General features: G+C 43.7%; 1 protein-coding gene across 1 annotated transcript in view; it reads left to right on the top strand.

Annotated features, from left to right (window-relative positions):
- TRAPPC9 (trafficking protein particle complex subunit 9) overlaps positions 1 to 26710 on the top strand; it is a 762741-nt gene that overhangs the window by 107323 nt on the left and 628708 nt on the right. The window lies entirely within an intron of this gene.

The raw sequence follows: 26710 nt of genomic DNA, 5'->3' as shown, positions 1-26710 counted from the left end.
AATCCTCGTTCTGCCACATTATTGGTGAAAGAACAAAACAAGCACACACTCACTCAAATCAAAGATACAGTAAGAGATAGCCTGAGGGCTGTTGAAAATGCTACCGATGATGGCTGTGTGGTTCCAGGTGCTAGTGCAGTGGAAGTGACGATGACAAAAGCTCTGGTTAAATATAAGCCTGGTGTAAAGGGCAGGGCCCAGCTTGGAGTCCAAGCATTTGCTGATGCACTGCTCATTATGCCCAAGATTCTTGCTCAGATCTCTGGTTTTGACATTCAGGAAACACTAGTAAAGTACAAGCAGAACATTTGAGAATCAGGTCAACTTGTGGGTGTAGACTTGAACACAGGTGAGCCAATGGTAGCAGCATAAGTAGGCATATGGAGTAACTAATATGTAAAGAAATAGCTTCTGCACTCCTGCAATGTGATTGCCACCAACGTTCTCCTGGTGGATGAGATCATGTGAACTGGAATATCTTCTCTAAAAGTTGAATTGAAGCTTCCCTTGTATCATTTGCATCATGAAGACTTGGCAGAATGATCCTAAGAATACAGCTATGGAATTTTTGTCAAAGTTTCAAATGACTCTCAAAGGAATTTTCCTCTATACTGAAACAGGAGGACATTGGCACCGTTTCAAATTATGAAGTTCTGAAATTATAATTACAGTGGTTGTTATTTTTTAATTGCATTGAATTGTACACTCATAAAGTAGGTCCTTTTTACCCAGTGAAATGGATGGTTTACTTTAGCAGCAGGGGCATAAAGTTACATGCTACATAAGCTTATGTTACCTACTTTGTTACTAAATATCCTTCACAAACAAATTTTAATGATTCATTAAATTTTATAGATGTATTTAATTTATCCAACAGTTCTCTATTGTTGAGCATGTTTCAAGTTTTCTGCTATTATAAATAACACCTAAGTAACACATTTTTGAAAGCATTTCTATTTCCTTAGTATAAATTCCTGTGAGTAGAAATACTAGATCGCTCGGGCTTGTCATACTTTAGAAAAGTCAAGGTTGTACTTTAGTAGGTGGACAGAGGGATAAACTGGAGGCAAGGGGGTCAAAGACTTACAAGAATAAAAGGGAAAAAAATAGAGCTACAGGGAAGAAGACGCCTGAGCACGGTGACCGTGGCGCTGGGGTTATCAGTGATTTTCAGGCTGACCGTATTCGCGTTCATGAACCTTTGCTTATTCAGAAATTGCCACCCCAACCCCTCTGGCTCCTCACCCATATTACTGTTTCTCCTAAGTGTTTCCACAAAATCGTTTCTATACAGTTGGTATCTCTGCATTCTTAGAAGATGTAATTGTGTTACTAAGCGAGTATGCAGCAAATCTTTAGGCAAAGTAAAAAAAAAAAAAAGTTACCTCACATAATGGGAGAAAATATATGCAAATCATATATCTAAGAGATTTTTATTCAGAGTATAAAAAGAACTCCTACAACTCAATAATAAAAAGCCATTTTAAAAAAGGCAAAAGATCCTCTAAAGAATATATACAAATGGGCAGCTCATTAGTCATCAGGTAAAAGATGATTGTCATTTGACTTCGGGTAAATGCAAATCAAAACCACAATGAGATATTTATACACATTAGGATGGCTATAATAAAAAAGACAGATAATGTGTTATCAAGAATGTAGCAAAATTAGAATCTTTATTCACTGCTGGTGGGAAAGTAAAATGGTGTAACCGCTTTGGAAAACAGTCTGGCAGTTCCTGCCATGGTTAAATATATTACCATTTGACCCAGCAATTCCACTACTAGGTGTATACCCAAGAGAAATGAAAACCTTTGTCCACCAAAATTTCTCCACCTGTTCTTATAGCAGCATTGTTCATAATAGTCAAAAGTTGGAAACAGGCCAAATGCCCATCAATGGATGAGTGGATAAACACATTTTGTTTATCCATACAGTGGGATATTATTTGGCCATAAAAAGGAATGAAGTACTGGTGAACTACAGCTTGTATGAACCGTGAACATGTTACGCTGTGTGAAAGAAGCCAGACAAGGAAGATCACATATGATACAATTTCATATATATGTAATGTTCAAAATAGGTGAATGCTTAGGAACAGCAAATAGATTAGTAGTTGCTTAGGGCTGGGGGAATGGGGTTTGGGTGGGGTGGTAGCTAAAGGGTATGAAGTATCTTTTTGAGGTAATGAAAGTATTCTGAAATTGATTGTAGTGATAGCTGCATGATTCTATAAATATACCAGAATCCATTGGGTTGTACACTTTAAATGGGTGAAATAGTATGGTATGTGAATTATATCTCAATAAGGGTGTTACAAAAATTTGTTTTCTTCAGCAAACCTTCTCTGTCTCATTGGCAGAACTGGGTCAGATGGTCTTGCCTGGCTAGCTGTGTGTGAGACTGGGAAGGATTTGGCATTCTTTAGTCTCTACTCAGGAGAGCCAGCATGAAGGAGGGGGAAGAGAATGGCAGCTGGGGGCATCAAGCAGAGTGCCAGGTGTTCAGGCACCAGTCCTCAGGGTTATCTTTTTCCCTCTTCTTTCTTCTTCTGGTCACCTATGATAGACTGCAAGGTCAATTGAGCCTTGAAAGTAGGCTGTATCTGTCCTGTGACATCCCCAGTGTCTAAAACAATACCTGATGCCCACTAGGTGTTAAATAAATACTTGTTGAATGAGTGGAAAACTTCCCTTTGATATTTATCTGTACGTGGCTCTGTGCATGTTGCTGCCACATTGTAATGGCCGTTTTGGAGAATGTTTAAATATCACTTTCTGTTCATTATGTGAATAGGATTTGTATGCAATAACTATTGATAATTGCACCTTTCTGGTCACTCATTTTGTCACATACTATCTCCTTCAAATGTTACTTAAATAGAGGGAAGCGGTTGTGGCTCAACTGATAGAGTATCCGCCTACCATATAGAAGGTCCAGCATTCAGTACCCAGGGCCTCCTGGCCTGTGCGCTGGCCCATGCGCAGTGCTGCCATGCTGAGGGAGTACCGTGCCATGCAGGGGTGTCCCCCCCATAGGGGTGCCCCATGTGCAAGGAGTGTGCACCACAAGGAGAGCCGCCCCGCGTGAAAAAAGTGCAGCCTGCCCAGGAGTGGTGCCACACACACGGAGAGCTGACGCAGCTAGACGACACAACAAAAAAAGTGACACAGATTCCTGGTGCCACAAGACAAGAATGCGAGTGGACAAAGAAGCACTCTTAGTGAATGGACAGAGAGCAGACAATGGGGGGGAAAGGAGAGAAATAAATAATAAAAAATAAATCTTTTTTGAAGGAAGGCAAAGTAAGTTGCTTCTGAAAGTGTTATTTTCAGGGCGGGATTCAGCATTTGTGCTTCCAAACTTAAACAGGCCCATTTTTAGTGTATTAGTCAGCCAGAGAGGTGCTGATGCAAAATACCAGAAATCTGTTGGCTTTTATAAAGGGCATTTATTTGGGGTAAAAGCTTACAGTTATAAGGCCCTAAAGAGTCGAACTTCAGGGTACTGAAGAGGTATTTTCTCACCAAAGTCTGTTGCCTTGAAGCAAGATGATTGCCCGTCTCTGTGAGGGTTCAGCCTTCCTCTTCCTCTTAAGGCTCTGTGGCCTAGTTTCTTCCAATCTCAGGTGTAGGCTGGAGGACTAGTTTCTTTGCAGGCCTTCTAGGCTGTGCAGGGCTCTGGTCTCTGTAAACTTAAAGGTGAATGCTCAGTTCCCTGTGGGGCTGCAGGCTCAAAAGTGAAAACGCTCTCTCTCTCTTCTTTCATTTATCTTCTTCTGTGTCTTCTTGAGTGAGTGTCCGTTAATATCAGCCCAGCAAGGGGCGGGGACTTAAACTGAGTTACACTCTACCAAAGTGGTCATATGAAAGCCCTAAGCTTAACCTAATTTAATCAAAGACATCTCAGCTGAATTTAATACAATCAAAGGGGCTCAAACCCAGAGGAACAGGCAATTTACAAACATAATCTCTCTTTTTGAAATTCACGAATAATCTCAAACTGCCACAGTTAGTGAGCCTCCCTTTTCCAGGCAAGGCTGTAAGAGTTCTCACACCTCCTTGAAAGGGTACTACTTCGGCTAATGGCCTAGGGAACTTGTTACCTTAGAAGATTGTGAAAGCATTTATAAAAAGCGGAGTTATTGATAGAGAAGGCAACCAGTGAAGGGTTGCTTGCGGGACTGAGCAGACTAGCAGAAAGAGTCTCCTGACGCGAGTGGTTGAGTGCAGCCAAGCAGAGCGGGTCCCAATGGCCGTCTACTGCCCTGCAGTTGGTGATGGCTGACGGGGAATGGCAGCACTTGGCCACCCTTTTCCTGTTGCCTTCACTTCCCTGCACCCCCCTCTATCATCCCTCTCTTGTCTCTCAGTTTTCTCTACTTCCTCCTGCTTCTTCTTTTTCTCCTGCTACTGGCTTATTCCCATGTGTATGCAATGGGAATCCCATATGTATGCCCATATGTGTGCAAATGTGCACAATCTAAAACCAAACCGAACCACAAAACCCTCCCCCTTTGAAGCAAAACCTCTTCAAGGAGTAGTCTGTATGTGCACTTCCATTTCCATTTCTTTCCTTCCCAGACGCTCTTCAACCCACTCATCTCCTTCATCTTCCAAGTCTTCATCTCCTCTCACACTTGCCAAGGTTTCCAGTTCTAAGTCAGCCACCCTCTTGCTCATCTTTTCTTTTGTTCTTTCATATCTGCTGTAGTTGAATGATTCCTCCTTTACTCCCTTTCTTTGTTTCCTTGGCTTCCATGATACATCATGGTGGTTCATTTCTGGTCTCCATTGCTGGACCAAATTCCTCTTTTGGCTTCTGAGAAGTGGAAAGTACCAGGGCTTGGTTCTGGGTCCTCATCTCTAGCCGTTCCAACCCCCCAGGCGATTTCATCCAGTCTCATGCTTAATACCATTTTATAATGTCAATGGCTCTCAAATTAGTATGTCCAGCCCTGATCTCTCTCCCAAACTCCAGATTCCACTTGGCTGTCTAACTTGGACTTGCTTGTCCAAAACAGAAATGTTGTTTTGTCTGCTTCCAGTGCTGTTTCTCACTATTCCTCACCTGACCGTTCAAGCTAAGGTCCAGGAGTAATCTTTGGTTCCTCTTTGCCTTCTACCCTCATTTAAACCATCAGAAGGTCACATTAGCTGTAACTCTACACTATAGCTCTAATCTGGCCAGGTCTCCCTCCCTCCCTGGTGAACTTCTTGATCCACAAACCACATCTCTTTCAAGGACTGCTGCTGCAACTTCCTAATTGATTGCCCTGCTTTCACGCTTATCTTCCTCTACAATTCATGCTTTACCAAGTAGCCCAGGTGATCTTTAAAAACATGTGCTACATTATGTCACTTTCCTGCTTACAACCTCCATGGCCTCTTGTTGTACCTCAAATAAAACTGAAATTATTCACTGTAGTTTAGAACATAGGTTGGCAGACTATAGCTTGTGGGTCAAGCCTGCTTTTCTGTATGGCCCTCACCCAGTCAACCCAAAGTCAATCACGGCACAGATTTCTTTAACTATACAATACTTTTTGCCTATTCTAGAAATTTGTATAAATGGAGTCAATCATGTAATATTTTTTCCTTTGGGCCTAGATTCCTTTAATCAGTGTCATGATTTTAACTATGTTGTTTGTATGGGTTTTTTTATTTCTGAATAATATTGCATTATATGGCTATACCACAGATTGTTTACTCATTTACTTGTAGATATGCATGTGCATTATTTTCAGTTTGGAGTTATTGTAAATAAAGCTGCTATGAACATTCTTCTTTGAGTCTTTTTGGGGATTTTTTTAGTTAAAAATTAAAAAAAAATGAGATACCAGGGATTGAACTTGGGACCTTGTTCCTGGGTAGCAGGTGTTCAACCACTTGAGTGACATCTGTTCCCCAAGATTGCTTTTTACAGATGAACATTTGCAATTCATTTAATGATAGGAAGCTTAACTTTGAACCCCAATTAAACAAAGCATTTTATCACCCTCAAAAAGCAAAAAAAATGCTTATTGTTCTCATCTTTTGATCTGTATTGTGAAAATTGTACACAATTATTATTATTTTTTATTTCTTTTTTTTATTGACTTTGTAATAATATTACATTAAAATATATATATATATGAGGTCCCATTCAACCCCACCACCCCCACCCCACCTCTCCCCCCCCCAGCAACACTCATTCCCATCATCATGACACATCCATTGCATTTGGTTAGTACATCTTTGGGCACCTCTGCACCTCATGGTCAATGGTCCACATCATGGCCCATACTCTCCCCCATTCCATCCAGTGGGCCCTGTGAGGATTTACAATGTCCGGTGATTGCCCCTGAAGCACCATCCAGGGCAGCTCCATGTCCCAAAGACGCCTCCACCTCTCATCTCTTCCTGCCTTTCCCCATACCCATCAGCCACCATGTCCACTTTTCCCAATCCAGTGCCACCTTTTCTATGTGGACATTGGATTGGTTGTGTCCATTGCACCTCTATGTCAAGAGGAGGCTCAGATTCCACATGGATGCTGGATGCAATCCTCCCACTTTCAGTTGTAATCACTCTAGGCTCCATGGTGTGGTGGTTGTCCTTCTTCAACTCCATCTTAGCTGAGTGTGGTGAGTCCAATGAATCAGATTGTAGGTGCTGGAGTCTGTTGAGGCTCAGGACCTGGCTATCACATTGTCAGTCCAGAGATTCAAATCCCCTAAATATATCTTAAACCCCAACACTAACTGCACCTCCAGCACATTAGCATGAAAGTCTTATGAAGAGAGATCCCATCTGAGTCCAGATTCATCACACATAAACACCATTTCCAAAGAGGGGCCATCTGACCTGGTAGTTAACCCCATCAGCCATGACCATAACTCCCATGGGTCTCTTTAGCCCTCAAAGGAACCAATATCTGGGGGTTGTATCTGCTTTATCTGTCTCTCAGACTCTGCTCAGTTGTGCATAAGGGCAATCCTTCTGCCAGCCTCCAGATTCTTTTTTAGAGACTCGTAGCCATATAAACTCATTTCTCCTTTCCATTTCCCCCTTACATTAGGTCAAACAGCATTTTAAAGTCATGTTATTTTATGTAGACAGGGATATTCTGCTGATCCACATTGAACCTTCCGTATAAGGTCATTTTCCAGTTGCATCATCAGTTGGTAGTTGATAGTGGTCCCTCGTTGCCAGGGAGGCTCATCCCCGGGTGTCATGTCCCACGCTGGGGGGAAGGCATTGCATTTACATGCTGAGTTTGGCTTCGAGACTGGCCACATTTGAGTAACATGAAGGCTGACAGGAGGAAATTCCCAGGCTCAATGCTGCTCTAGGCCTTGTTCTTATTTTAGGCTTATCAGCTCACAAGCATAGTCATTAGCGTCAGGGGCTCACTGTTGAACCCTCACTCCCTCCCGGTCCCCGCCGCTGCACCTGGGAGACTGTCGCTACTCCCCTAGGGACCATGACAGAGCACCACTGGCCAGGAACCCAGTACCCCCCCTGCTGTGGTTTTTAATTGTTGCCACTATGAGTATATCCAAACATTACCATGCACCCTGGACATATGTTCTGTATCCCTCCATTACCATTGTTGAAACACTCTGTGATCCAGAGCTCCCTGAAATTTGAAGCCCAATATAATGTCAGGGTCCCTTACTAGGAAATGGCTTATAGCAATGGGTTTAAAGGTTAGGTAAAGAATACGTGTTGACTTGGAAAGAATTCTATATCCTATCTTTTTCTTTTTTTTTTTTTTCCCCTAATTATTGAGCTTCTCCTCACAGGAGCCCTAGACCACAGCAATGCATGTATATAATATACAGCACTCCCATACATCCACCACAAAACCTTTTCCCTTCCACAGCCATACCCTTACACCCTATTCACATCATATTTACTTAACGTGATGTACAGAGTCTAAGACAATAGCTTTCTAACAAGGTGACATCTGTGCTTACATTGTGGTGCATACTTTAGGATACACAGTTTTTTACATTCTTAGTTATCCTATGTTTTACATTATGGTTTACATTATCAGTCTGTCATCTCCTATATGTTATGGTGTAATATTACATGTTTTATATCCATCCTTGTGTACTCTCACGAAACTCCTCTCTTACCCCCCATTTACCTTGGTTCCACACATTTAACGTCCATTTTCCCTTCCACCTTGGTGCCCACAGTGACAGCCAACCTCCGTTTCCCAAGGAGCCACTTCCACAGATAGATGGGATAGTGTTCAGGGCCTAACTTGCTCAGCTGCCCCAATGCCCTGGGAGCCACCCTTTCTCTCGAGGGATACATTTCCCTCTATTTGATGGCATTAGTCCTCCCCAGGATGTGGGTCCACCCCCACTCTCACTACTTGGGTCTCTACCCCATGGTGTCACCCACTCTGGCAGAATGAGCATTTAGACATTGCCCAGGAGCCTGTTTTGCATCAGACCCTCCCCTCCGAGTGTTCTAAACAGGTAACCCTCTTTATTATATTTTGATATGATTTTCTCGGCATTTTACTCTCCACCAACACGTGACCCTCTCCTGTGTTCGTATGCTACCCCTCCCTCCCCCCACTTTTGGGCAATGTTACCCATCCGCCCCTCCCCAGACACCCTCAAACCCGCAAAGCCCCAACCAAAGGCAACCCCTTGCCCCCCTTTTATCTCTTCTTTGTGTTCATACTTACCACCATCTCGTCTTAAATTCCTAAACAAGCTTGTTAAAATAATGAACTTTTCTTCACCTTAAATACTTAGTAGCATGTAATACCAAAAACAGTTTTTTTGGAAACAAGTTGGCAGGGGAGATTGGCTGCCGAATAAGTTTGTTATAAAATTGCCTTTTATTATTATTATTATCAATTCAGTTTTGTTAAATAATGACTTTCTGCAATTAGCCATTTAAATACCTTAATTTAAACAATGCTTTGTAAAAGTTTTATAATTATTTATACCCTTAAGACAAATTTTACCTTCACAGAACACATTCTTTTACTTAAAGTTACTACAATACCTTCTAAGAACCTGGGCAGTAAGCAAAGGTATTTTGGCTTTGACACCCTAAGGAGGGAACTTTACTGCATTTATTCTGATTCTGCTTTTCACCCCCTTTACTTCCCCCGCTTCCAGGCAGTCGGGTGCACAACAAACAGGAATGCGGCTTATGAATAGAAGGGTGGACTCACTGGAAAGGGGCAAGCCACTCCCCCCTTTCCAGCTTTCAGCCAAAATGGGCAGACAGAACCTACTCAAATTTGGCAACTCTCCCAGGAACCCAGCCACCCTGACTAGGACATTCCCAACAAACTTGGGTGCTTGGCGTGGACACAGATGGCCTCCAAGCCCCGGCAAAGGGCCAGACCAGAGACAAGACAGCAGAGCATGCAAACATCTAGACTCCGCAAACAGCCAGACTCCTCAGCTTTTGCCCCAGAATCATTTCACCCCCTTGCCAATGGCAAGGGAAGGCTCCAGCTCAGCTGTAATTCTACTTTACATAAGGACACAACTCCAACACTAGCATTGAGCTGACACAGACAGAAGCACAAAGGTCACTAATCTGACCCACAAGTTTATATGTTTATTTTCACCATGGCTGCCCCCACAGCCATCACAAACCTCAGAACACTTAACATTTGGTATAAAGCGAATTCATTCACAAATTAGCACCATAACAAAAGATTTCAGCTAGACTTTTCCACTGTTTAAACTTTACACCCAGACCAAGCTCCACCAGAAAAGCCGATCCATTTTCCTGTAACCAAGTTTTGTTTTCCTTAATCTAGACCAATTTCCAGGACATTAGGACTTGAACCTATAAATAGCCCTTCCTATTAAAATTGAGACTCCACTCCTTTAGTGGATATAAGACCAGTACCAGATTCTAACATGCAGTTAGACAAACCCAAAACACCAGGGCTTTTCCCCGGTTTTTCTCCTTTTCCCAAGCCTAGAGAGAACGGCTTCCCCCCAGCCTTCTGGGGCTACTAGGGTTCTCTCGGGAGGTGATCAGCCTCCCCTTCCTAGCAATTAAAGCTAGGGCCTTCCAGACTGTGCTCACCCGGGGAGTCTTACCTTCTTCCAAGTTCAGAGTTCTTTTTTGTTCCCAGAATCTTTCTCTTCAGACCTTCCATTGCCCTCAATTTTTGTCGGGAAGATTCTGGTGGAGCCCACATCTTTTCTGGATTAAATTTAATCCAGGGGCGCCCAGATTTGGGGTTCACCCGAGTCCTCCCGGCTTCCTCGGGGATTTGGAAGAGGCAGCAAAATGCTACCGTCTCTGGCCTTCCTTTGTTGTCCCACCAGAGTTGCCAAAAATGTTGTAGAATTTGAGAGAAGTTCAATTATTTGAGTATAGAGAGGCCAGGACTCAGGAATGATTTTGAGAAGGAAAGTGGTTTATTGACGGCCGGCCGGACTCGGAAACTTCTGTTTGAATCCCGAGCCCACAATTATTATATTTTGTCAATAAAACTTTTATAGAAATTTGCTTTCTCTCTTGTTATGTAAGTACCTCCATGAAGTCCTTGCTGTGCTCCTTGGCCTGCAGAGCCTAAAGCATTTACCATCCAGCCCTTTACTTTTTCCAGAGAAGTTGGCTGACCCTGCTTTCCAGGTCCTAGGTGACCTGCTCTCTGCCTCTCTCGGCCTCACCTTGGACAACTCTGTCTTGATCACTGTGGTTCAGGTATGCTGCCCTTCTTACAGACCCATTTCCTTTAAGCTAGTTTTCTCTTCTGGAGCCTTCCACTTGCTTTTCCCAGGTTCTCACTGGCTGGCTTCTTTGTATCACTCAAATCTCACTTCAGATGGTGAGAGGCCTTCCCTGACCTTCTCATCTTAAGTAGGTACCCATCCCCCCTTACAGTCCTCGTCACCGTATTTCACATCGCCCTGTGCCCCTGGAAATTATTTGATGAATGAGAATGTCGATTAATGACTGGATAGATATGTTTAGATCATTCTTAGTTATAAACTGGGTAACTTTAAGCAGGCTACTGAAGTTTCCTTGTCTGTAAAATAGGGATTAAAAATGTGTCCCACTCTGAGTTGTTGTGAAGATCAAATGAGATAGTAGATGTGAAGGGGCTTTGAAATGGCAAAAGCTAAGTGCTCATTTCTTTGTGATTGCTCCTTCATTTTCTCTCCCCTTTTTCCTTCTCTGTGCTTTACGATTCTCCTGTACCATTTGTCACTCTTGTATATCAGATTCTGAGTTGCAAAAGAGACCAGGGTTTGAATCCCATTGTCTTTTATTTTTGTGACTTTGGGCAGATAGTTTAACTCCTTTAGGCCTTACCTTTCTTACCTGTACGTTGAAGATAATATCTGCCTCGTAGGTTGGTGAGTTTAAGTCAGATGCTTGGCGAGGTGCCTCGTATGGTGCCTGGTACACTGGGCATTGAGTAATTAGTGTGGGGGCCTGTCAGTGCTGAGCGTGTTGTAGGCATCTGTCTCTGCAGAGTGAGCGGGGGTGTGGACAAGCTGCGGTTGGAGCAGCAGTCAGGGTTGTGCTTGCAGGTGACAGTCATGAGAGGACAAGTGTCCATAAGTGGACATAGGAACCTCATGGAAGAAATGACTGAATCATTTTATTAATACATGTGGAAGAACAGTTTAAGTAATGATCCAAGAGGAAGGTGACTTTTGAACTAGACCCTAAGAACGAGTCAGTGTTTGCCAGCTGAGTAGGTGGAGGAGTGTTTTCGGTGGAGACTTTTCAAATTCTGGTGGAATTAGAATGTGTGGTTTATTTGGGGAAGGTTAAATACTGTATTTTGGTTCATGTGTCTGGGATTTTGGGAATAAAAGTGGATGATCATATTAGGAAAACAACCATTAGACAATATAACCCAGCAATTCTACTCCAATGATATACCCGAAGGAACTGAAAATGGTCCACATAAAAACTCACACATGAATGTTCATAGCAGCATTGTGCATAACAGCTAAAAGGTGGAAACAACCTAAATGTCCATTGACTGTTGAATGGATAAAGAAAATGTGGCGTGTCTATACAATGGGACATTTCTTGGCAATAAAAAAGATACATGCTATAGTTCATTTGATTCAGAACATGCATGAGTCTTGAAATTACTGTGCTAATTGAAAGAAGCCAGATCCAAAAGGGCCACACATTTATATGAAATATTCAGAATAGACAAATTTATAGAGACAGAAAGTAAATCAGTGGTTGCCAGGGACTGGGGGTGGGGAGGAAATGGGTAGTGACTGCTAATGGGTACGGGATTTCTTTTCGAGGGTGATAAAATGTTAGAAAATTAGATTGTACTGATCGTTGCACAATTCTAAATATACTGAAAACTACTGAACTGTATACTTTAAATGGGAGAATTTTATGATCTGCAAATTATATCTCAATAAAGCCATAAAAGAAAAGAAAACAAAACATTATCACACGATTATGGCCAAATAGTGCCAGAATGTCAGATGGAGTGAGGAGTTTCAGCTTTCAAAGTCAGTTGCTGACTATTTCTATGGGACCTAAAAATAGTTATTCTGATGGAGTAGTTCAAAATGACTCAACCATGGAGTGCTTGGAAGGAATGGGGATGGTGGTTTCAGAAGAGGCTGGGAAAGTAGGTAGGTGTCAGCTTGTGAAAGCTTTATGGGAAGGGGATGTTTAAGCATCAAACATGGCAATCTCTTCTCTCCCTCTACCAGGGTTCAACCCTGGGAAAGAAAGAAGGTACATAGGCCCAGACTCCTTGTAAATACATTAAAGAGAGACCTCCTGGCAAACAAAGTAAGGTATTTGCTAGTGGAGGAGTCCTTCCCTATAGATGTACCTTGTTTTCTAGAATTGGTCATTGTGACAAAAGCTGGAATCTTTGCTCTTTGAGGAAATAGTTCCCTGGGAAATGTGATGGGTGCTATGTAACTGTATCTGCATAAAATGGAGATGTCTCATCACCAAAATGGGTCCTTCTGTGAGGTGACACCTTGCTCAGAGGTCTCTTGTGCTTCTTAGGCCGAAACCCCTGCTATGTCGTAAGCATTCTTTGTTTTGTTTAGGCATTTTCTTAATCATTTTAAGGGCAGCATAATGCTGTTGGTTGGTTTATCACTTTCACTTAACAATTTCCCTACTATTGGGTAATCTCATCCCTCCCCCATCTAATTACCCTCTGACCATGTGTATCTGGCCCTCCTTCCACGCCTGTTTCTAATCTGTGCATCCAGCTGCCTCGACAGCATTTCAACTTGGGTGTCCCACAAGTACCCCAGACTCTATATGCAAAGCCAAACTCATCCTCAGTTCTTCTCAGAAATCTGGGCACCATCCATGATTATGCCTTTCCTTTCACTCCCAATGTGTGATCTGTCCCCAGATCCTGCCCATTTTGCCTCCTAAACATTTTTTGAATCTGTCTTCCTTCTAACAACCTACAACTACCATCTCGAACCTCCAGCACTGCCACAGACTGTGCCCCCACCTGGGCATTGCCAGTCTTCTCCACAAGGAGGCCAGAGCAATCTTTTCAGAATGCAGATTACGTTATGCTACTTGCCTGCTTACAACCCGTGGGAAGCTTCTTACTCCCTTTGTGTTAGAGAAAAATCTGAATTCCCTAACTTGGCATTTTAAGCTGTTTCTGACATGTTCAGCCTCTGCGGTTCTCTCCCTTGCTCTTCTGAATTTCTTTCCGTTCCCTGACTGCTTGGTGTTGCCTTTCCCTTCTGAGCCATCATGCTCGTGCTTTCCTACTTCCTCACCCCTTCTCCTTTTCCACTTTCCTTCCTCCCTCCTGCCTTCTTGGGCTAACAGATGCTCATCCTTCACATCTCAGCTTGGATAGCACTTTTAATGTTTTCTGTGAAGCCTTTCTTGATGCCTCAAGACTCGGCCGTGTTTATTTAAGACTTCTTCCTGGGTGCATGCTGTTACACACTCGCCTGCCAGAGCCCTTTCTCCTCTCCCTCAGTTTTGTTTCCTTATTTAATTGCTGCCCTCTCCCCGCAGGCTGTATGCACTCTGAAGGCAGGGTCCCTGTCTGACTTGTTGTTTTGCCTATTCTTGGCACCTAGTATAGAGTGTGACATATATTTACATTCACAAATTGTTGATTTTTTTTCTTTCCTTCCCATTTTGCTGTTTTTGGGTTTGCTTTTGCTATTGTTGATAAAAGTATTGTGACCATCTTCAGGTCTTTGGCTTTTTTAACAGGAGAGAGATTTTTCTAGAGGGCTTATGGTGTTCTCCATGTGAACATTTGTGCTGCTGTTAAAGCATATTGCCAAATTGCCTTCTGAAAGGATTCCAGTTACAGGACAATCATTCAATATGTATAGAATATTGCCTTATTGTTTTAATTTGTGCTTCTTGGTAACTTGCATGGTTGAATACCACCCTCCCCCATGTGTTTGTTCACTAATTGTACCTCTTTTATGTGAAACTCTTGTAGTCTTCTGATTGCTTTCAGGTCTCTTGTCTCATTTGATTCTCAAGGAACTGGGACGGGGTTGGTGGGGCAGATAGTGTGGTGGGCATTTTCCTAATGCTCTAGGATACTAACTAATTGGTGTGTCCAAAGCCGCCTCGTTATTCAGGGCAAAATGAAGCCTTGGACCCAACTCTTAGCCCTCCCCAGTGCATATATATACACACATACCTACGTATAAAATACATCCTATGTCATATGAGACCTAGATAGTGTCCAGCAGGCTTGAAAGAATTAAAACATCTTCCCCAAGTGCTTCCCTTGTTTCTGGATTAAAGCTTAAAGTACCAGAAGTATCAGGAAAATCAGTTTTAAGCATTTTGTGAGAGCTCCCCTTAGTGTAATTTGAAATCTTAAACAATTGCTGAAACTTTGAGAGGTGTCTTTTAAATTACAGAAGACTAGCTTCCGACCAACATGGTAAATTTAAAAGAGAATGTAAAGCTCACTACATTTGGCCCACGTTGGCTCCCTTTTTGTTTCTTGAGCACATTAACCCTGTCCCTTGTCAGACCATCCGCATTGCTGCCAGTCACGCTCTCGCATGGCTAGCTTTCCTCATCCTTCGGGTATGTGGTTAGTATTTGGGGGTTGCCTCCCCAGTACCTATCTTCTTCTTTCATCTTCTTTTCGTGTAGGAAAGCAGTTTGGAAGGTATCGAGCCTCTCTTTATTGCTGATGCTGTAATTCCTCTCCTGATAAATTTATGAAAGTCAGTCCAATCAGGGCCAACAGGGCTAAATTATGGGATTTCTGGGAATAGAAGGGATTTTCGTTTTTCCACACTGTTTGAATGGGGAAGCTGCTGGCAACCATTCTGGGTCCTGTGGGGAGAAGAGTCTAGAAATGCAGCCAGAGCTGAGGACGTGGTCCCAAGAAATGAAGCGTGAGGAACTGTCGTGGTCTGCGTGGGTAGCACGCGGGGTACAGCCTTACCTGACCTGCTCCCGAATCGTTAGGTGTGTGAGCCAGCAGTCTCTCTTTCACCTGAGCCCGTTTGGGTTGAATTTTCTGAAGCTTGCACATGAAAGTACACTGCTACAAGGTCTTAGCCCAGAAGTCCTCCTCTCGTTGCCCTTCTCTGATTGCCCTGTGTAAATCCATCTCCCTTCTTCTCTGTCTCACTTATTTATCTCCTCGTATGCTTGTCATCAGCTCTGTTTCTCCGTGAGAGCCTAGGTCCCCAGCAGTACTTGCTGAGTTGCTGAGGGGAGTGCAGTCATGGTAATAAACCCAGAAGAAGTACTAGTGTTTTTCCCTGACTCAGACTTCTAGAGCTCCCAAGGGGAGCTTTCCAGAGTTCCTTATGCACTCTAGTACTGCTTGTTGTCAGATCTTCTCTGTACTTGCCATCCCAGGATCTTGGTATGTGCGTAGAACCTTGCCACTGAGCTGCAGAACTGTTTGCGAGAAGGCGGCCTCTGTGGCTGGTCTCCGCCTTACCCGCGAGGGCCTGCGGGTGGGTCTAGAGGTGCAGGGGCTGTCTTCCTGCCCTGCCACGCACTTCTGTACGCTGCCGTGAGAGTTGCCCTTTAATGTGCAGCAGACACACCAGTTCCCCATCCAGAACCTTCCCCGGTGAAGTCTCAGCCCCGCAGTGCAACCTTGAGCTGACCATCATCACCTCTCGTCTGGACTCAGTCCCATTTCTTGCTTCTTCTCTTTGGGCGTTGTGTCCTTAGGAGTTGTAACCCCCGTCATGTTCTCGCGTGTCCTTGCTGCTCAGCACCCCAGGCCTCACAGGTGCTGTCCTGCCTCCTGCTGCCTCTTCTACTCCCTGGGGGTCTGAGCACCTCTTTGGGTGGGAGGGGGAAGGAGCCACCTGATTCTTCAGTCGCTATAGGCCTTCCTTTCTCTGAACTTTCTACTCTTGTTTGGTCCTGTGTGGTTACATTTTAACATAACTGTTTGTAGGTCTCTCTTACTATCCCTACAACAGGTCTGGTGTTTTTTCATCATTGTATTACAAATCCTAGCATGGTATCTGGCATTTAAAACTCCCTCAAGAAATACTGACTGAATCAACAAACAAGTGAACAATTTAAATAATAATATATAAATGTGTTTTAATATGGTGCTTTGTCTTTGTATTTAGGAAATACTCGGACATTTGAATGAATCAAAATAAATGTTTATATATGTTGTGGATAAATATATGTTTATATACACATATGTAATTTGAATGTTAGTTTTTAAAGTGAGACCCTGGCAACCTTTTTTTTTTTTAGATTTATTTATTTCTCTCCCCTCCCCCCACCCTAGTTGTCTGTTCTCTGTGTCTATTTGCTGCGTCTTCTTTGTCCGCTTCTGTTGTTGTCAGCGGCATGGGAATCTGTGTTTCTTTTTGTTGCATCATCTTGTGTCAGCTCTCCGTGTGGGTGGCGCCATTCCTGGGCAGGCTGCACTTTCTTTCACGTTGGGCAGCTCTCCTTACGGGGCGCACTCCTTGCATGTGGGGCTCTACACAGGGGACACCCCTGCGTGGCAGGGCACTCCTTGCGCGCATCAGCACTGCGCGTGGGCCAGCTCCACATGGGACAAGGAGGCCCGGGGTTTGAACCATGGACCTCCCATGTGGTAGACGGATGCCCTAACACTGGGCCAAGTCCGTTTCCCCCTGGCAACTTCTAAATCATATACAAGTGTTTTTAAAACCTAGGTGAAGGGGAGCGGATGTGGCTCAAGTGGCTATGTGTGTGCTTCCACATGGGAGGTCCCGGGTTTGGTCCCTGGTGCCTCCTAAAAACAAAACAAAAACAAACAAGCAAACAAATGAAAAAACCAACTCGGGAGCCGAAGTGGCTTATTGGTTGAGTGCCGGCTTCCTGCATACGAGGTCCTGGTTTCAATCCCTCAATCCCTGACCCCAATACCTCAACGAGCAAGCAAGCAAACAGCCAGACAAAAAACACTGTGTGAAAGGACTTTAAGACTAGCCCCCTGTTCATTCTACATGTAGAGAAATGAATTTAGACCCTTGCCTTATACTGTATACAAAATTTAACTCAAAATAGATCATAGACGTACATGTAAGAGCTAAAATTACAAAAATTTTTAGGAGAAAATCTTTGTGACTTTGGGTTAGGCAGAGTTCTTAGATATATCAAAAGCACGATCCATTAAAGTAAACATCGGTAAGTTGGACTTCACCAAAATCAAAACCTTTCGGTCTTCAAATGACTGTTGAGAAAATAAAAATACATGCTACAGACTGAGAGAAAATATTTGTCAATCAAACATTGGATAAAAGACTTTTATGACAAATATAAAAAGAACACTTACAACTCAATAATAAGACAACCCAATTTAAAAAATGAGCAAAAGATCAGACATTTCATCAGAGATGGTATACAGAGGCCAATAAACACAAGAAAATATGTTCAACATCATTAATCATTTGGAAAATGTGAATTAAAATAGTTCAATGAGATGCCACCACCTACCTCTTAGAACGGCTAAAATGAAAAGGACTGGCCATACCAAGTGTTGGTGAGCATGCGAGAACCTGGAATGTCCTAGGCGCTGGTGCTATCATAAAGTGGTGCAACCACTTTGGAGAACAGTTTGGCAGTTTCTTAAAGAGCTAAACCAATTAACCGTTTGACCCAGCCATTTCCTTTTCTTTCTGTGGTTTTCTTAGTAAATGTACCTTAGTTTAATTCCTGAAACCCAGCAATGCAGCTTGATGCATTTTCTAGGAGAGCAGTGGCTTTGTTCACTCTCCATACTTGTAGTGCCAAGACCATGTCATTTGTTCACATTAATGAGGGATGACTGACAGAAATGATGGGGTGACTGGCCCCCTGCCCCAGCCAGTCCTTGGTGTGGCCTCTGCCAGATTATTGACATGGTTTCCTCTGTAAGGAAACCCAGAAGAGGAAGAGATTGTGTCTCCCAGGGAGGAAGTGGGTGCTTGAGATTGGCCTTGAAGAAAAAGTAGGTGCATGAGAGAAGAGGCTTAGTGAGGGGGATGAGTTCTAAGGAAAAATGCAAGGGAGTGTCAAGGTAAAAAAGTGCATCATGTGATCAGGCCTGGACCGCGGCTGCTGGAGCTCCGTGCTCATGCCCACCAGGTCACTTGGCACAGAGGCTGTCATCTCACCTGTGCACTGGGAGGGGAAGTCCTCCCTTGCAGGACTGTTGAAAGGATGAAATCAAGTCTGACCATCCACATCTCAAGTCATGAGATTCAAGTCCTGGTATTCCTCCTATCAGCCTGCACATCATCGTGTTCCTGGGACTCTTGGATGCCAAAGCTGAACACAGCCTGCAGCTCGGCTTTCTTGGTTGCAGATGTGAATGCTGAGGTCCAGCTGGGTTAAGTGCCTGCCTCTCATAGCTGTGAGTGGCAGAATGTGTGGAGACCCCTAACTTCACAGCTTCTGGCAGAGGAGGAGCCACTTGCCATGTATCTCTTTCTTTTTTCTTTTTTTAAAAATTCGAACTTTATTTCAAGGTCAAAAGAGAAAATAACAGACAAAAGGCAGCTCAACAAGTTAGGGAAGGGAAAGTGGATATGGCTCAAGCACTTGGGTGCCCGTCTACTACATGGGAGGTCCTGGGTTCAGTTTCCAGTGCTTCCTAAAGAAGACAAGCAAGTTCAAACCCAGGGCCTCCTTGACCCATGTGGAGCTGGCCCATGCGCAGTGCTGATGCGTGCAAGGAGTGTTGTGCCACGCAGGGGTGTCCCCCATGTAGGGGGGTGTGCCCTGTAAGGAGAGCTGCCCAGTGCAAAAAAATGCAGCCTGCCCAGGAATGGCACTGCACACACAAACAGCAAGATGACTTAACAAAAAGGGACATGGATTCTGTGTGTCACTGACAAGAATACAAAGCAGACACAGAAGAACACGCAGTGAATGGACACAGAGAGCAGACAACTGGGGGCAGGGGCCGGGGAAGGGGAGAGAAATAAAATAAATCTTAAAAAAAAAAGAAGGCAAGCAAAACAGCAAGCTGACAAAAAGTGACTCAACAAAGACACACAACAAGGAAACACAATGAAAGATACAGCAAGCAGGGAGCAAAGGTGGCTCTAGTGATTGGGCTCCTCCCTCCCACATGGGAGTTCCTGAGTTCAGTTTCTGATGCTCCCTAAAAAGATGAGTACTCAAGGAACAGACACAAAGAGCAGACAGTAAGTGCAAAACAAATAGGCGGGGGCAGAAATAAATAAAATAAATCTTTAAAAAGATGTTAATGGAAGTATAACTCCTAAAGCCATTCAAAATCTTAATGGCAATATTTTTGTTTATCAAATGAGTGAATGCTTTTCACCTAGCTGTTTCCATTGTTGCATAGTGCTACTGCTCTCTGGTGGTGGTGAATGATATTTGCTTGTATTTCTTTGAAGAAAAAAACTTACTCGTTGAACTTTGAGATAGTTCCAAAACGGTCTTTGCTGCACAGAGAACTTTGTTTATGAAAAAGGAAGAAATACCACTTTGAAGATTATGGGAAATCTTTAAATTTATTATTTCACTCAGGGTTCTAAGAATATTGTACAGACAGTAAGGGGCAAGGAAGAGCTGGAGCATTTAGGAAGTAAAAGGTCTCAGTTTCCTATCTACAAACACTGTGCTGTTTACAGGTGCTATAAAGAGCCGACCCACGAGCTGCACTTGCACAACTGCCTGGACAGTGCTAGGAAGGCTGTGGGAGGGGCAGAGGCACTCTGGGCTAAAATGCAAAGCCTCAAAGAGCTATGGCTGCTCCTGGAGTGTGGGCACAGCCGGCGTTCCATGTGACACGCAGCGCCTACGAAAGAGCAGGACCGGGGAGTGACGAGATGTGCCTGGTCTGAGACTGCCCTGGGTAATGGTAGCCTTTCATCCCGGGTCGAGGAGCTTGAACCCAGTCCTGAAGTGGTGGAAGGGGGGCTTCTCAGTGTGGGAGTTACCTGATCCCTTTCCTCTTCATCGTGGGGAAGGACGAACAGATGCAGAGGTGATGGAAGGGCTCGGGATGAAACAGAGAAATGGCTGCATCATTTTGGGCTGGGGAAACAACTACACTGGAAGAAGCCAAAGTTTGCTGTCTTCCATGCTAATCCCCAAACCTCCCTAAATGTTCTGCAGGGATCGTCAGGTTTTACAGGCTCCTTGGAACACGAACTTGTATCTGTGACCTTCATAGCTTTTGTCTTGGTTGACGCTGGAGTTTTTGTGGCCATGTGGGTTTTAATGCTGGCATTCCCACGTACTACTTTGTTTCTGAAACGCTTACAGCCCCTGTGGGCTGTTCCATAGGGCCTGCCCTCCTGTGGGGGTGTACCACCCTCCTGGAGGGCTTTAGCTGCCTCTGCTTGGTCTCCGGGACATCCATCACGACAGTCCCTGTGTATCTCCACCCTGTCAGAGGTCCTTCCTTCCAGATCACCCATCCCCACCCAGACCAGCCTTCATGTCCCTGAATCAGGCCCTGTTTGCCGTCCCTTCCTGCCCTACTGCCCCTTCAACTGTGACCTCAGGAACTTGTTGTTCTCTCAGTTCCGTCTCAGCCTCTTTTTGCCTAACTGTTCCAGCTGCTTTACCATGTTAAGCTAGTGGCTCCTCACCATGTGAGTTTGGAAATGTGAGGGGCTGTTTCTGGTATGTCACTAGCATTTGGTGGGAAGGGACAAGGAAGATACATGCATGTGGATACAACTCCTGCTCAGGGCCTAGGAGTGGGGTCGTTTTTCATTGCTTCTTCCCAAGAATCCTTCAGAAACTCCCAGCTCTTTTTTTTAAGATTTTTTTTTTCCTCCCCACCCCCTTGTTGTTTGCACTTGCTGTGTGTGTTTGTCTTCCTTGTTTCTTTTTTTTTTTAGGAAGCACAGGGAACCAAAGCCAGAACCTCTGATGTGGGGGGTGGTGCCTAATCACTTGAGTCACCTCCTTTCCCTGTATCTCTTTGCTTTGCTGTATCTCTCCTTACGTTTTTTTTCTCCTTGTGTCTCTTATTGTGTTATCTTACTGCATCAGCTTGATATGCCTACCTGCCACACCACCTTGCTGTCTTCTTTAGGAGGCAATGGGAATTGAGCCAGGGACCTCCCATGTGGTGGGCAGGAGCTCAATTGCTTGAACCACATCCGCTTCCCCCCAGCTCTTTATAAAGGCATGCCATTAAGATTTTCCACCCCTCATCCTTCCCTTTGTGGCAAGCGTTTACCAATAGCCTCGTCATTTCTCCTCACCCCTGGATGAGCTTAGTTCCTGGTTACTTTTCCTGCTGTCCCACCAGGTGTCTCTGTCCATGGTGCCTTCAGCATTGTGTGCAGGGTCCTGGTGATACCCTGGAGATATCGAGTCCGGGGCTTTCAGAACTGTCCTTGCACTACCAGCCTCATGTTCATTTCCTCTGTGCAGCGCCAGACTTGAATGCCTAACTGCCTTTCCTTTCCATAACTTCCCATTTCTGTAAATCACACCTCCTTAGTCAATATTTGTTGGTTAGGAAGTAAAATGCACAGAATCAACATTGCTACCCACGTCACCCAAAGAAGAGTTTGTGCGTCCTTTAGGGGCCCTGCATTTGTGGGTGGCACTGTTTTACAAATCATATTCATGGCATGTCGCCTAATGAGATTTCTTGTGATTTTTTAAATTTATGTGTATGAAAAGTCATGCAAAAATTTGCAAGTTATCAATTTACTTAGTGTGTTTAGTGAAATGTTTATATTGAAAAGAAAGATAAGGAAACTGACTTGAAAAATCCAACTTCTATGATTATCGACACCACGCGCTTCAGCAAGATAGTCCATCCTTAGGGAATTGTGGTAGTTTGAGGCTTTTACGGCCCCCAGAAGAGACTATGTCCTTAGAACTAATCCATTCCTGTGGGTGTGCACCCCTTGTAGGTGAAACTTTGGTTAGGATCTTTAGTAGCAGGGACCCAGGGTGGGTCTTAATCTTCTTACTGGAGTCCCTTGTAAACGAGGTGGATATGGAGAGACAGACAGAGAAACCCACAGAAGCAGAGAGAAAGCCAGAAGAAGCCAGAAGCTGACGCAGTGACGCCTGGAAGAGAGGGGAGGCCAGCAGATGCCACCGTGTGCCTTGCCATTTGACAGACTCATCCAGGAGCGATGGTCTTTGGGGAGAAAAACATTGCCTGAGGAAACCTCGATCTGGACACTGTCATGGCCTCAGAACCATAAACTTATACGTTAATAAATCCCCATTGCAAAAGCCAACTCATTTCTGGTCTATTTCCTGTGGCAGCCTAGCTAGTGAGAACAGGAGTCAAAACAGCAATGTCTAGTACAGGACACAACAAATATGGACACACCTCCTCTGACCCCTAATCCCTCCTGTCTCACAGTAGTTCTAGGCTTTTTGTGAATTACAATGTAATTTTCTGGTTATTTTGTATAATCCTTGGTATTTTATTATATGTTCTTCATATTTTCTGAATTTAAGTAACTGATAAAATAGTATTAAAAACAAGAATGCATTATTTTTACCAGATTTTTATTTTAAGATTTATTTTATTTATTTCTCTGCCCCATCCCTCTGTTGACTGCTCTCTCCATTTGCTGTGTGTTTGTAGCAGTTTGATATTATTGATGAATTCCAAAAAGAAATCTTGGATTATGTGTGTAATCTAATCTGTATCTGGGCATGACTGAGTTATGATTAGGGCTTTGAGTCCCCATCACAAGGGGTGGGGACTCACAGATAAAAGGCATGGTGAAGAACAGAGTTGAGGGTTTTCTGATGTTGGAGTTTTGATGTTGGAGTTTGATGCTGAAGCCTTAAGCTGGACCCCTAGGAAGTCAGCACGCAGAGGAAGCAGAAGCCAGCCCCACGAAGAAAGGAACCTTGAAGCGAGAGTAAAGCAAGCCCCAGGAATGTAGGAACCCAGGAAACCTGAACCCTGGCAGATGTTGGCAGCTAGCTTGATCCAACACTTGAAAATAGACTTTGGTGAGGGAAGTAAGTTAGGCTTTATGGCCTGATATCTGTAAACTCCTACCCCAAATAAATACCCTTTATAAAAACCAACCAATTTCTGGTATTTTGCTTTAGCACCCCTTTGGCTGACTAATACAGTGTTCTTCTGTGTCCACTTGAATTCTTGTCAGGTGGCTCTGGGAATCTGTGTCTCTTTTTGTTGCGTCATCTTGCTGCGTCAGCTCTCCATATGTGCAGTGCCTCTCCTGGGCTGGCTGTGCTTTTTTTTATGTGGGGCAGCTCACCTTATGGGGCGTACTTTCGTGTGGGGCACCCCTATGTAGGGGGCAACCCTGTGTGGCATGACACTCCTTGTGCGGGGCAGCGCTGCGCGTGGGCCAGCTCACCACACGGGCCAGCAGACCCTGGGTATCAAACCCTGTACCTTCCATATCGTAGGCAGACGCTCTGTCAGTTGAGCCACATCCATTTCCCTATTTTTACCAGATTTTGGTATCAGATTTTATGAGTAAAATAACATGATTATAATAATCGAAAATTCCCTAGAATACAGACCAACAGGTTAAAAATATAGGGTTTGAATATAAGCTGTAGCTATGATATCTTATTCCTATTATGAAGTAAATGCAAACTTTAGATTCAAATTTTTTGTTATTTGGTTCCATATAGCAAAATATATAGAGCTATAGTATGAGCTCTGGCCAAAACTGAAGGATTTTTCTATTTTTAAGAAAAATATTGTTTTTGCTTCCTTATATGATTTTTCCCCATGCATTTTCCCCAGCTGATATATGTGGTTTCTTAGTGAATTTTGATTTATTATATTTCATTTTTCACCTGAGTGGGAGAGAGGTAAGGTATGAATATGAGTTGCTATGTTATGAAGAGTCCTGGTGAGAGCTCTTCAGTAAAGGGGTATAATTTATTTCGATTGCAATTTACACCATCCCTTTTGTTTGTTCAAAAATAGACAGAAAGGGTTGAACAAAAACCCAGCAGAAAGGAAGGGAAATTTTCGACTTCCTTTCAGTTCTATGCTGAAATGATAAATACTATGTAGTACAACATAATGAATACATGCTAATAAAATGTATCTTGGTAGAGAAAGCAAACATGTAAAATAATGAGGTGAAGAAAAACTACCACTAGGTCAAAATCCCAGCTGTATTATGGATTTGCTAGCTATGGGAAAATACTAATTGGTCAAGTTTTAGGTGAACCAAAATATAACATCACAGGATGGTGTCAAAAGGGCCATCTGCAGCCTCTCAAAGGGTTTAGCCTCTTGTGGGCAGTGTGGTCTGAAGAGCGGGGTGCTTTTTAACCTTGGGGTGGGATTGGTCTCTTCTGATGACTTGCCCGCCATTTGCTGGGCAGAATGACCAGATGGCATCGCCCAGGCTGGACCCTGCCATCTCTGGCTGCCTGTGGCAGCATGGCCTCTCATGTCCCCCCTTTCTTGTCTGCCCTCCACCCAGATTATAAAAGGATCTTTCTAAAGCAGCTATTTCTCCATGTTATCTTCTGCCCAAACAGTGTCAAAGGCTTCCCGTTGCCTATATGAATAAAGTTCAGATTCCTAGCATGTTATACAGTGTTCTTTTCAATCTGGCCCAGTCCACCTTTTGAGTTTGCTGTGCTGTATGCAGCTGCTCTTCCCAGAACAGAGATTCTGTGCTCTCATGGCTTTGGTGGTGGTGAGTCCCCCAGGGCTTTCCAATACACAGAATGGAACGCTAACTTCCCTCCCACCTGCGTCTCTCCTGAGACCTTCAGGTAGCATCCATTACTTTCTTGACAAAGTCTTTTTTCCAAATATATAGTAATTCTTATTACATTGTGTATTAAGACTTGGACAACGGGGTTTGGGTCTTTTTCTTTTAATCCAGTCTTGCACAAAGTCTGGCTCAATAAATGCTTATTAAATTGAATTGCCTTGTTTTTTCTCTGCCATTGTTTCCTCATTGGTGAAGTGAGGATTCTACTCACTTTGCTATGCTGTTGTAAGGATTAGAGACAGTGTCATAATGAACCTGTAACGTAACATGTGTTCAGTAAATAGTACTTGTTATTGTTTATATTGATTCGTTTCTACTTCCTGAAGAGTGTTTTCAGCATTATACTTACCTAAACTGAAGAACTATGATAGTTTATATTTGGATGATGTGTCCATGTCATTCATGGGCATGGTGGCTGAGATGGTGAGTGTCCCCGGATCATCTTGTGTGTGGGTGAAGACAGCACCTCACTCAGGTAGAGAGCATGGGGCAGCGAGGCTGGCTTCAGACCAGGCAGAGGGAGTGGGCACGCTGGCCCTTCCACTTAGTGTGACTTTTTACCATTTACTTGCTTTAGTAAGCCTGCTTTTCAGCTGTAAAATTAGGAAGATAACATCTGGCTAGCTGGGGATGCATCCATCTACTGCTTGGCGAAGTACTTGCTACAGGAGGGGCTCAGGCAATGTTAGCATGTTCACTTACTTTACCTCTTTGAAAGGTAGGCCTTTTCTACCAGATAATGTTATACAATTGTTTCAGTTTGCTAAGGGCTGCTAAAGCAAGATACCAGAAATGGGTTGGCATTTATATTGGGAATTGGTTAGGTTAAAAGCTTACAGTTCTGAGGCCATGTCCAAATCAAGGCAGCATCTGAAGCTGCTGTCTGCCCAAGCTCAGCTAGGCCATCCAGCACGTGGTAGGGTGCAGTGCGGGTCACTCTCTCTCCTCTCCGCTCTGGGCCTCATCTCTGTGGCTTTGAGCTGCTCCATGGGCCTAACCTCTCAGGGGTCTCTTCCCGTGCCCCTGTGTTCTGCTGATTCCAGCCTCTGGAACCCCTCCTTCTGTCTCTGAGGCTTTTTCCTGAGTGTCTCTGCTTTCAGTCCTCCATTTATAAAGGACTCCAGCAAGAGGACCAAGACCCACCCAGTAGTAAGGGCATGATTTTCTGGATCCACCCAGCTTCAAATGGTCACAACAGTCTTTTCTAGCTTAAAGACCTCCATATCTTTAAGCTCTGATGGGTATTACAGAAAATGTTAACAGCAGAGTAACCCATTAAGAGTATAAAAAGATAGTTTCTCAGCAGGATTTTTCATTGTTAGGAGGGAATAGATGTGGGAACCTTTTGTTTTGGCTATGTCTGGCTGTAATTGTTAACTGGCCAATTTTCTTTAAAAATTTTTTTGTCTAGGTGATATGCTGTAGGTTCTTATTTATTGATAAGGGTGACTTATATAACCAAAATGTAGGCATGTCTGTATCAGGAATGTGTCTGAGTAAGAGGGCAGACTTTCTGACATTTGAATTCAAGTCAAAATGAAGTAGTAGTGTTTCACAAGGAAGGACTGA

This window comes from Dasypus novemcinctus, chromosome 14 (assembly GCF_030445035.2).
Source record: "Dasypus novemcinctus isolate mDasNov1 chromosome 14, mDasNov1.1.hap2, whole genome shotgun sequence".
Lineage (NCBI taxonomy): Eukaryota > Metazoa > Chordata > Mammalia > Cingulata > Dasypodidae > Dasypus > Dasypus novemcinctus.
This window is presented reverse-complemented; position numbering and strand designations above follow the sequence as displayed.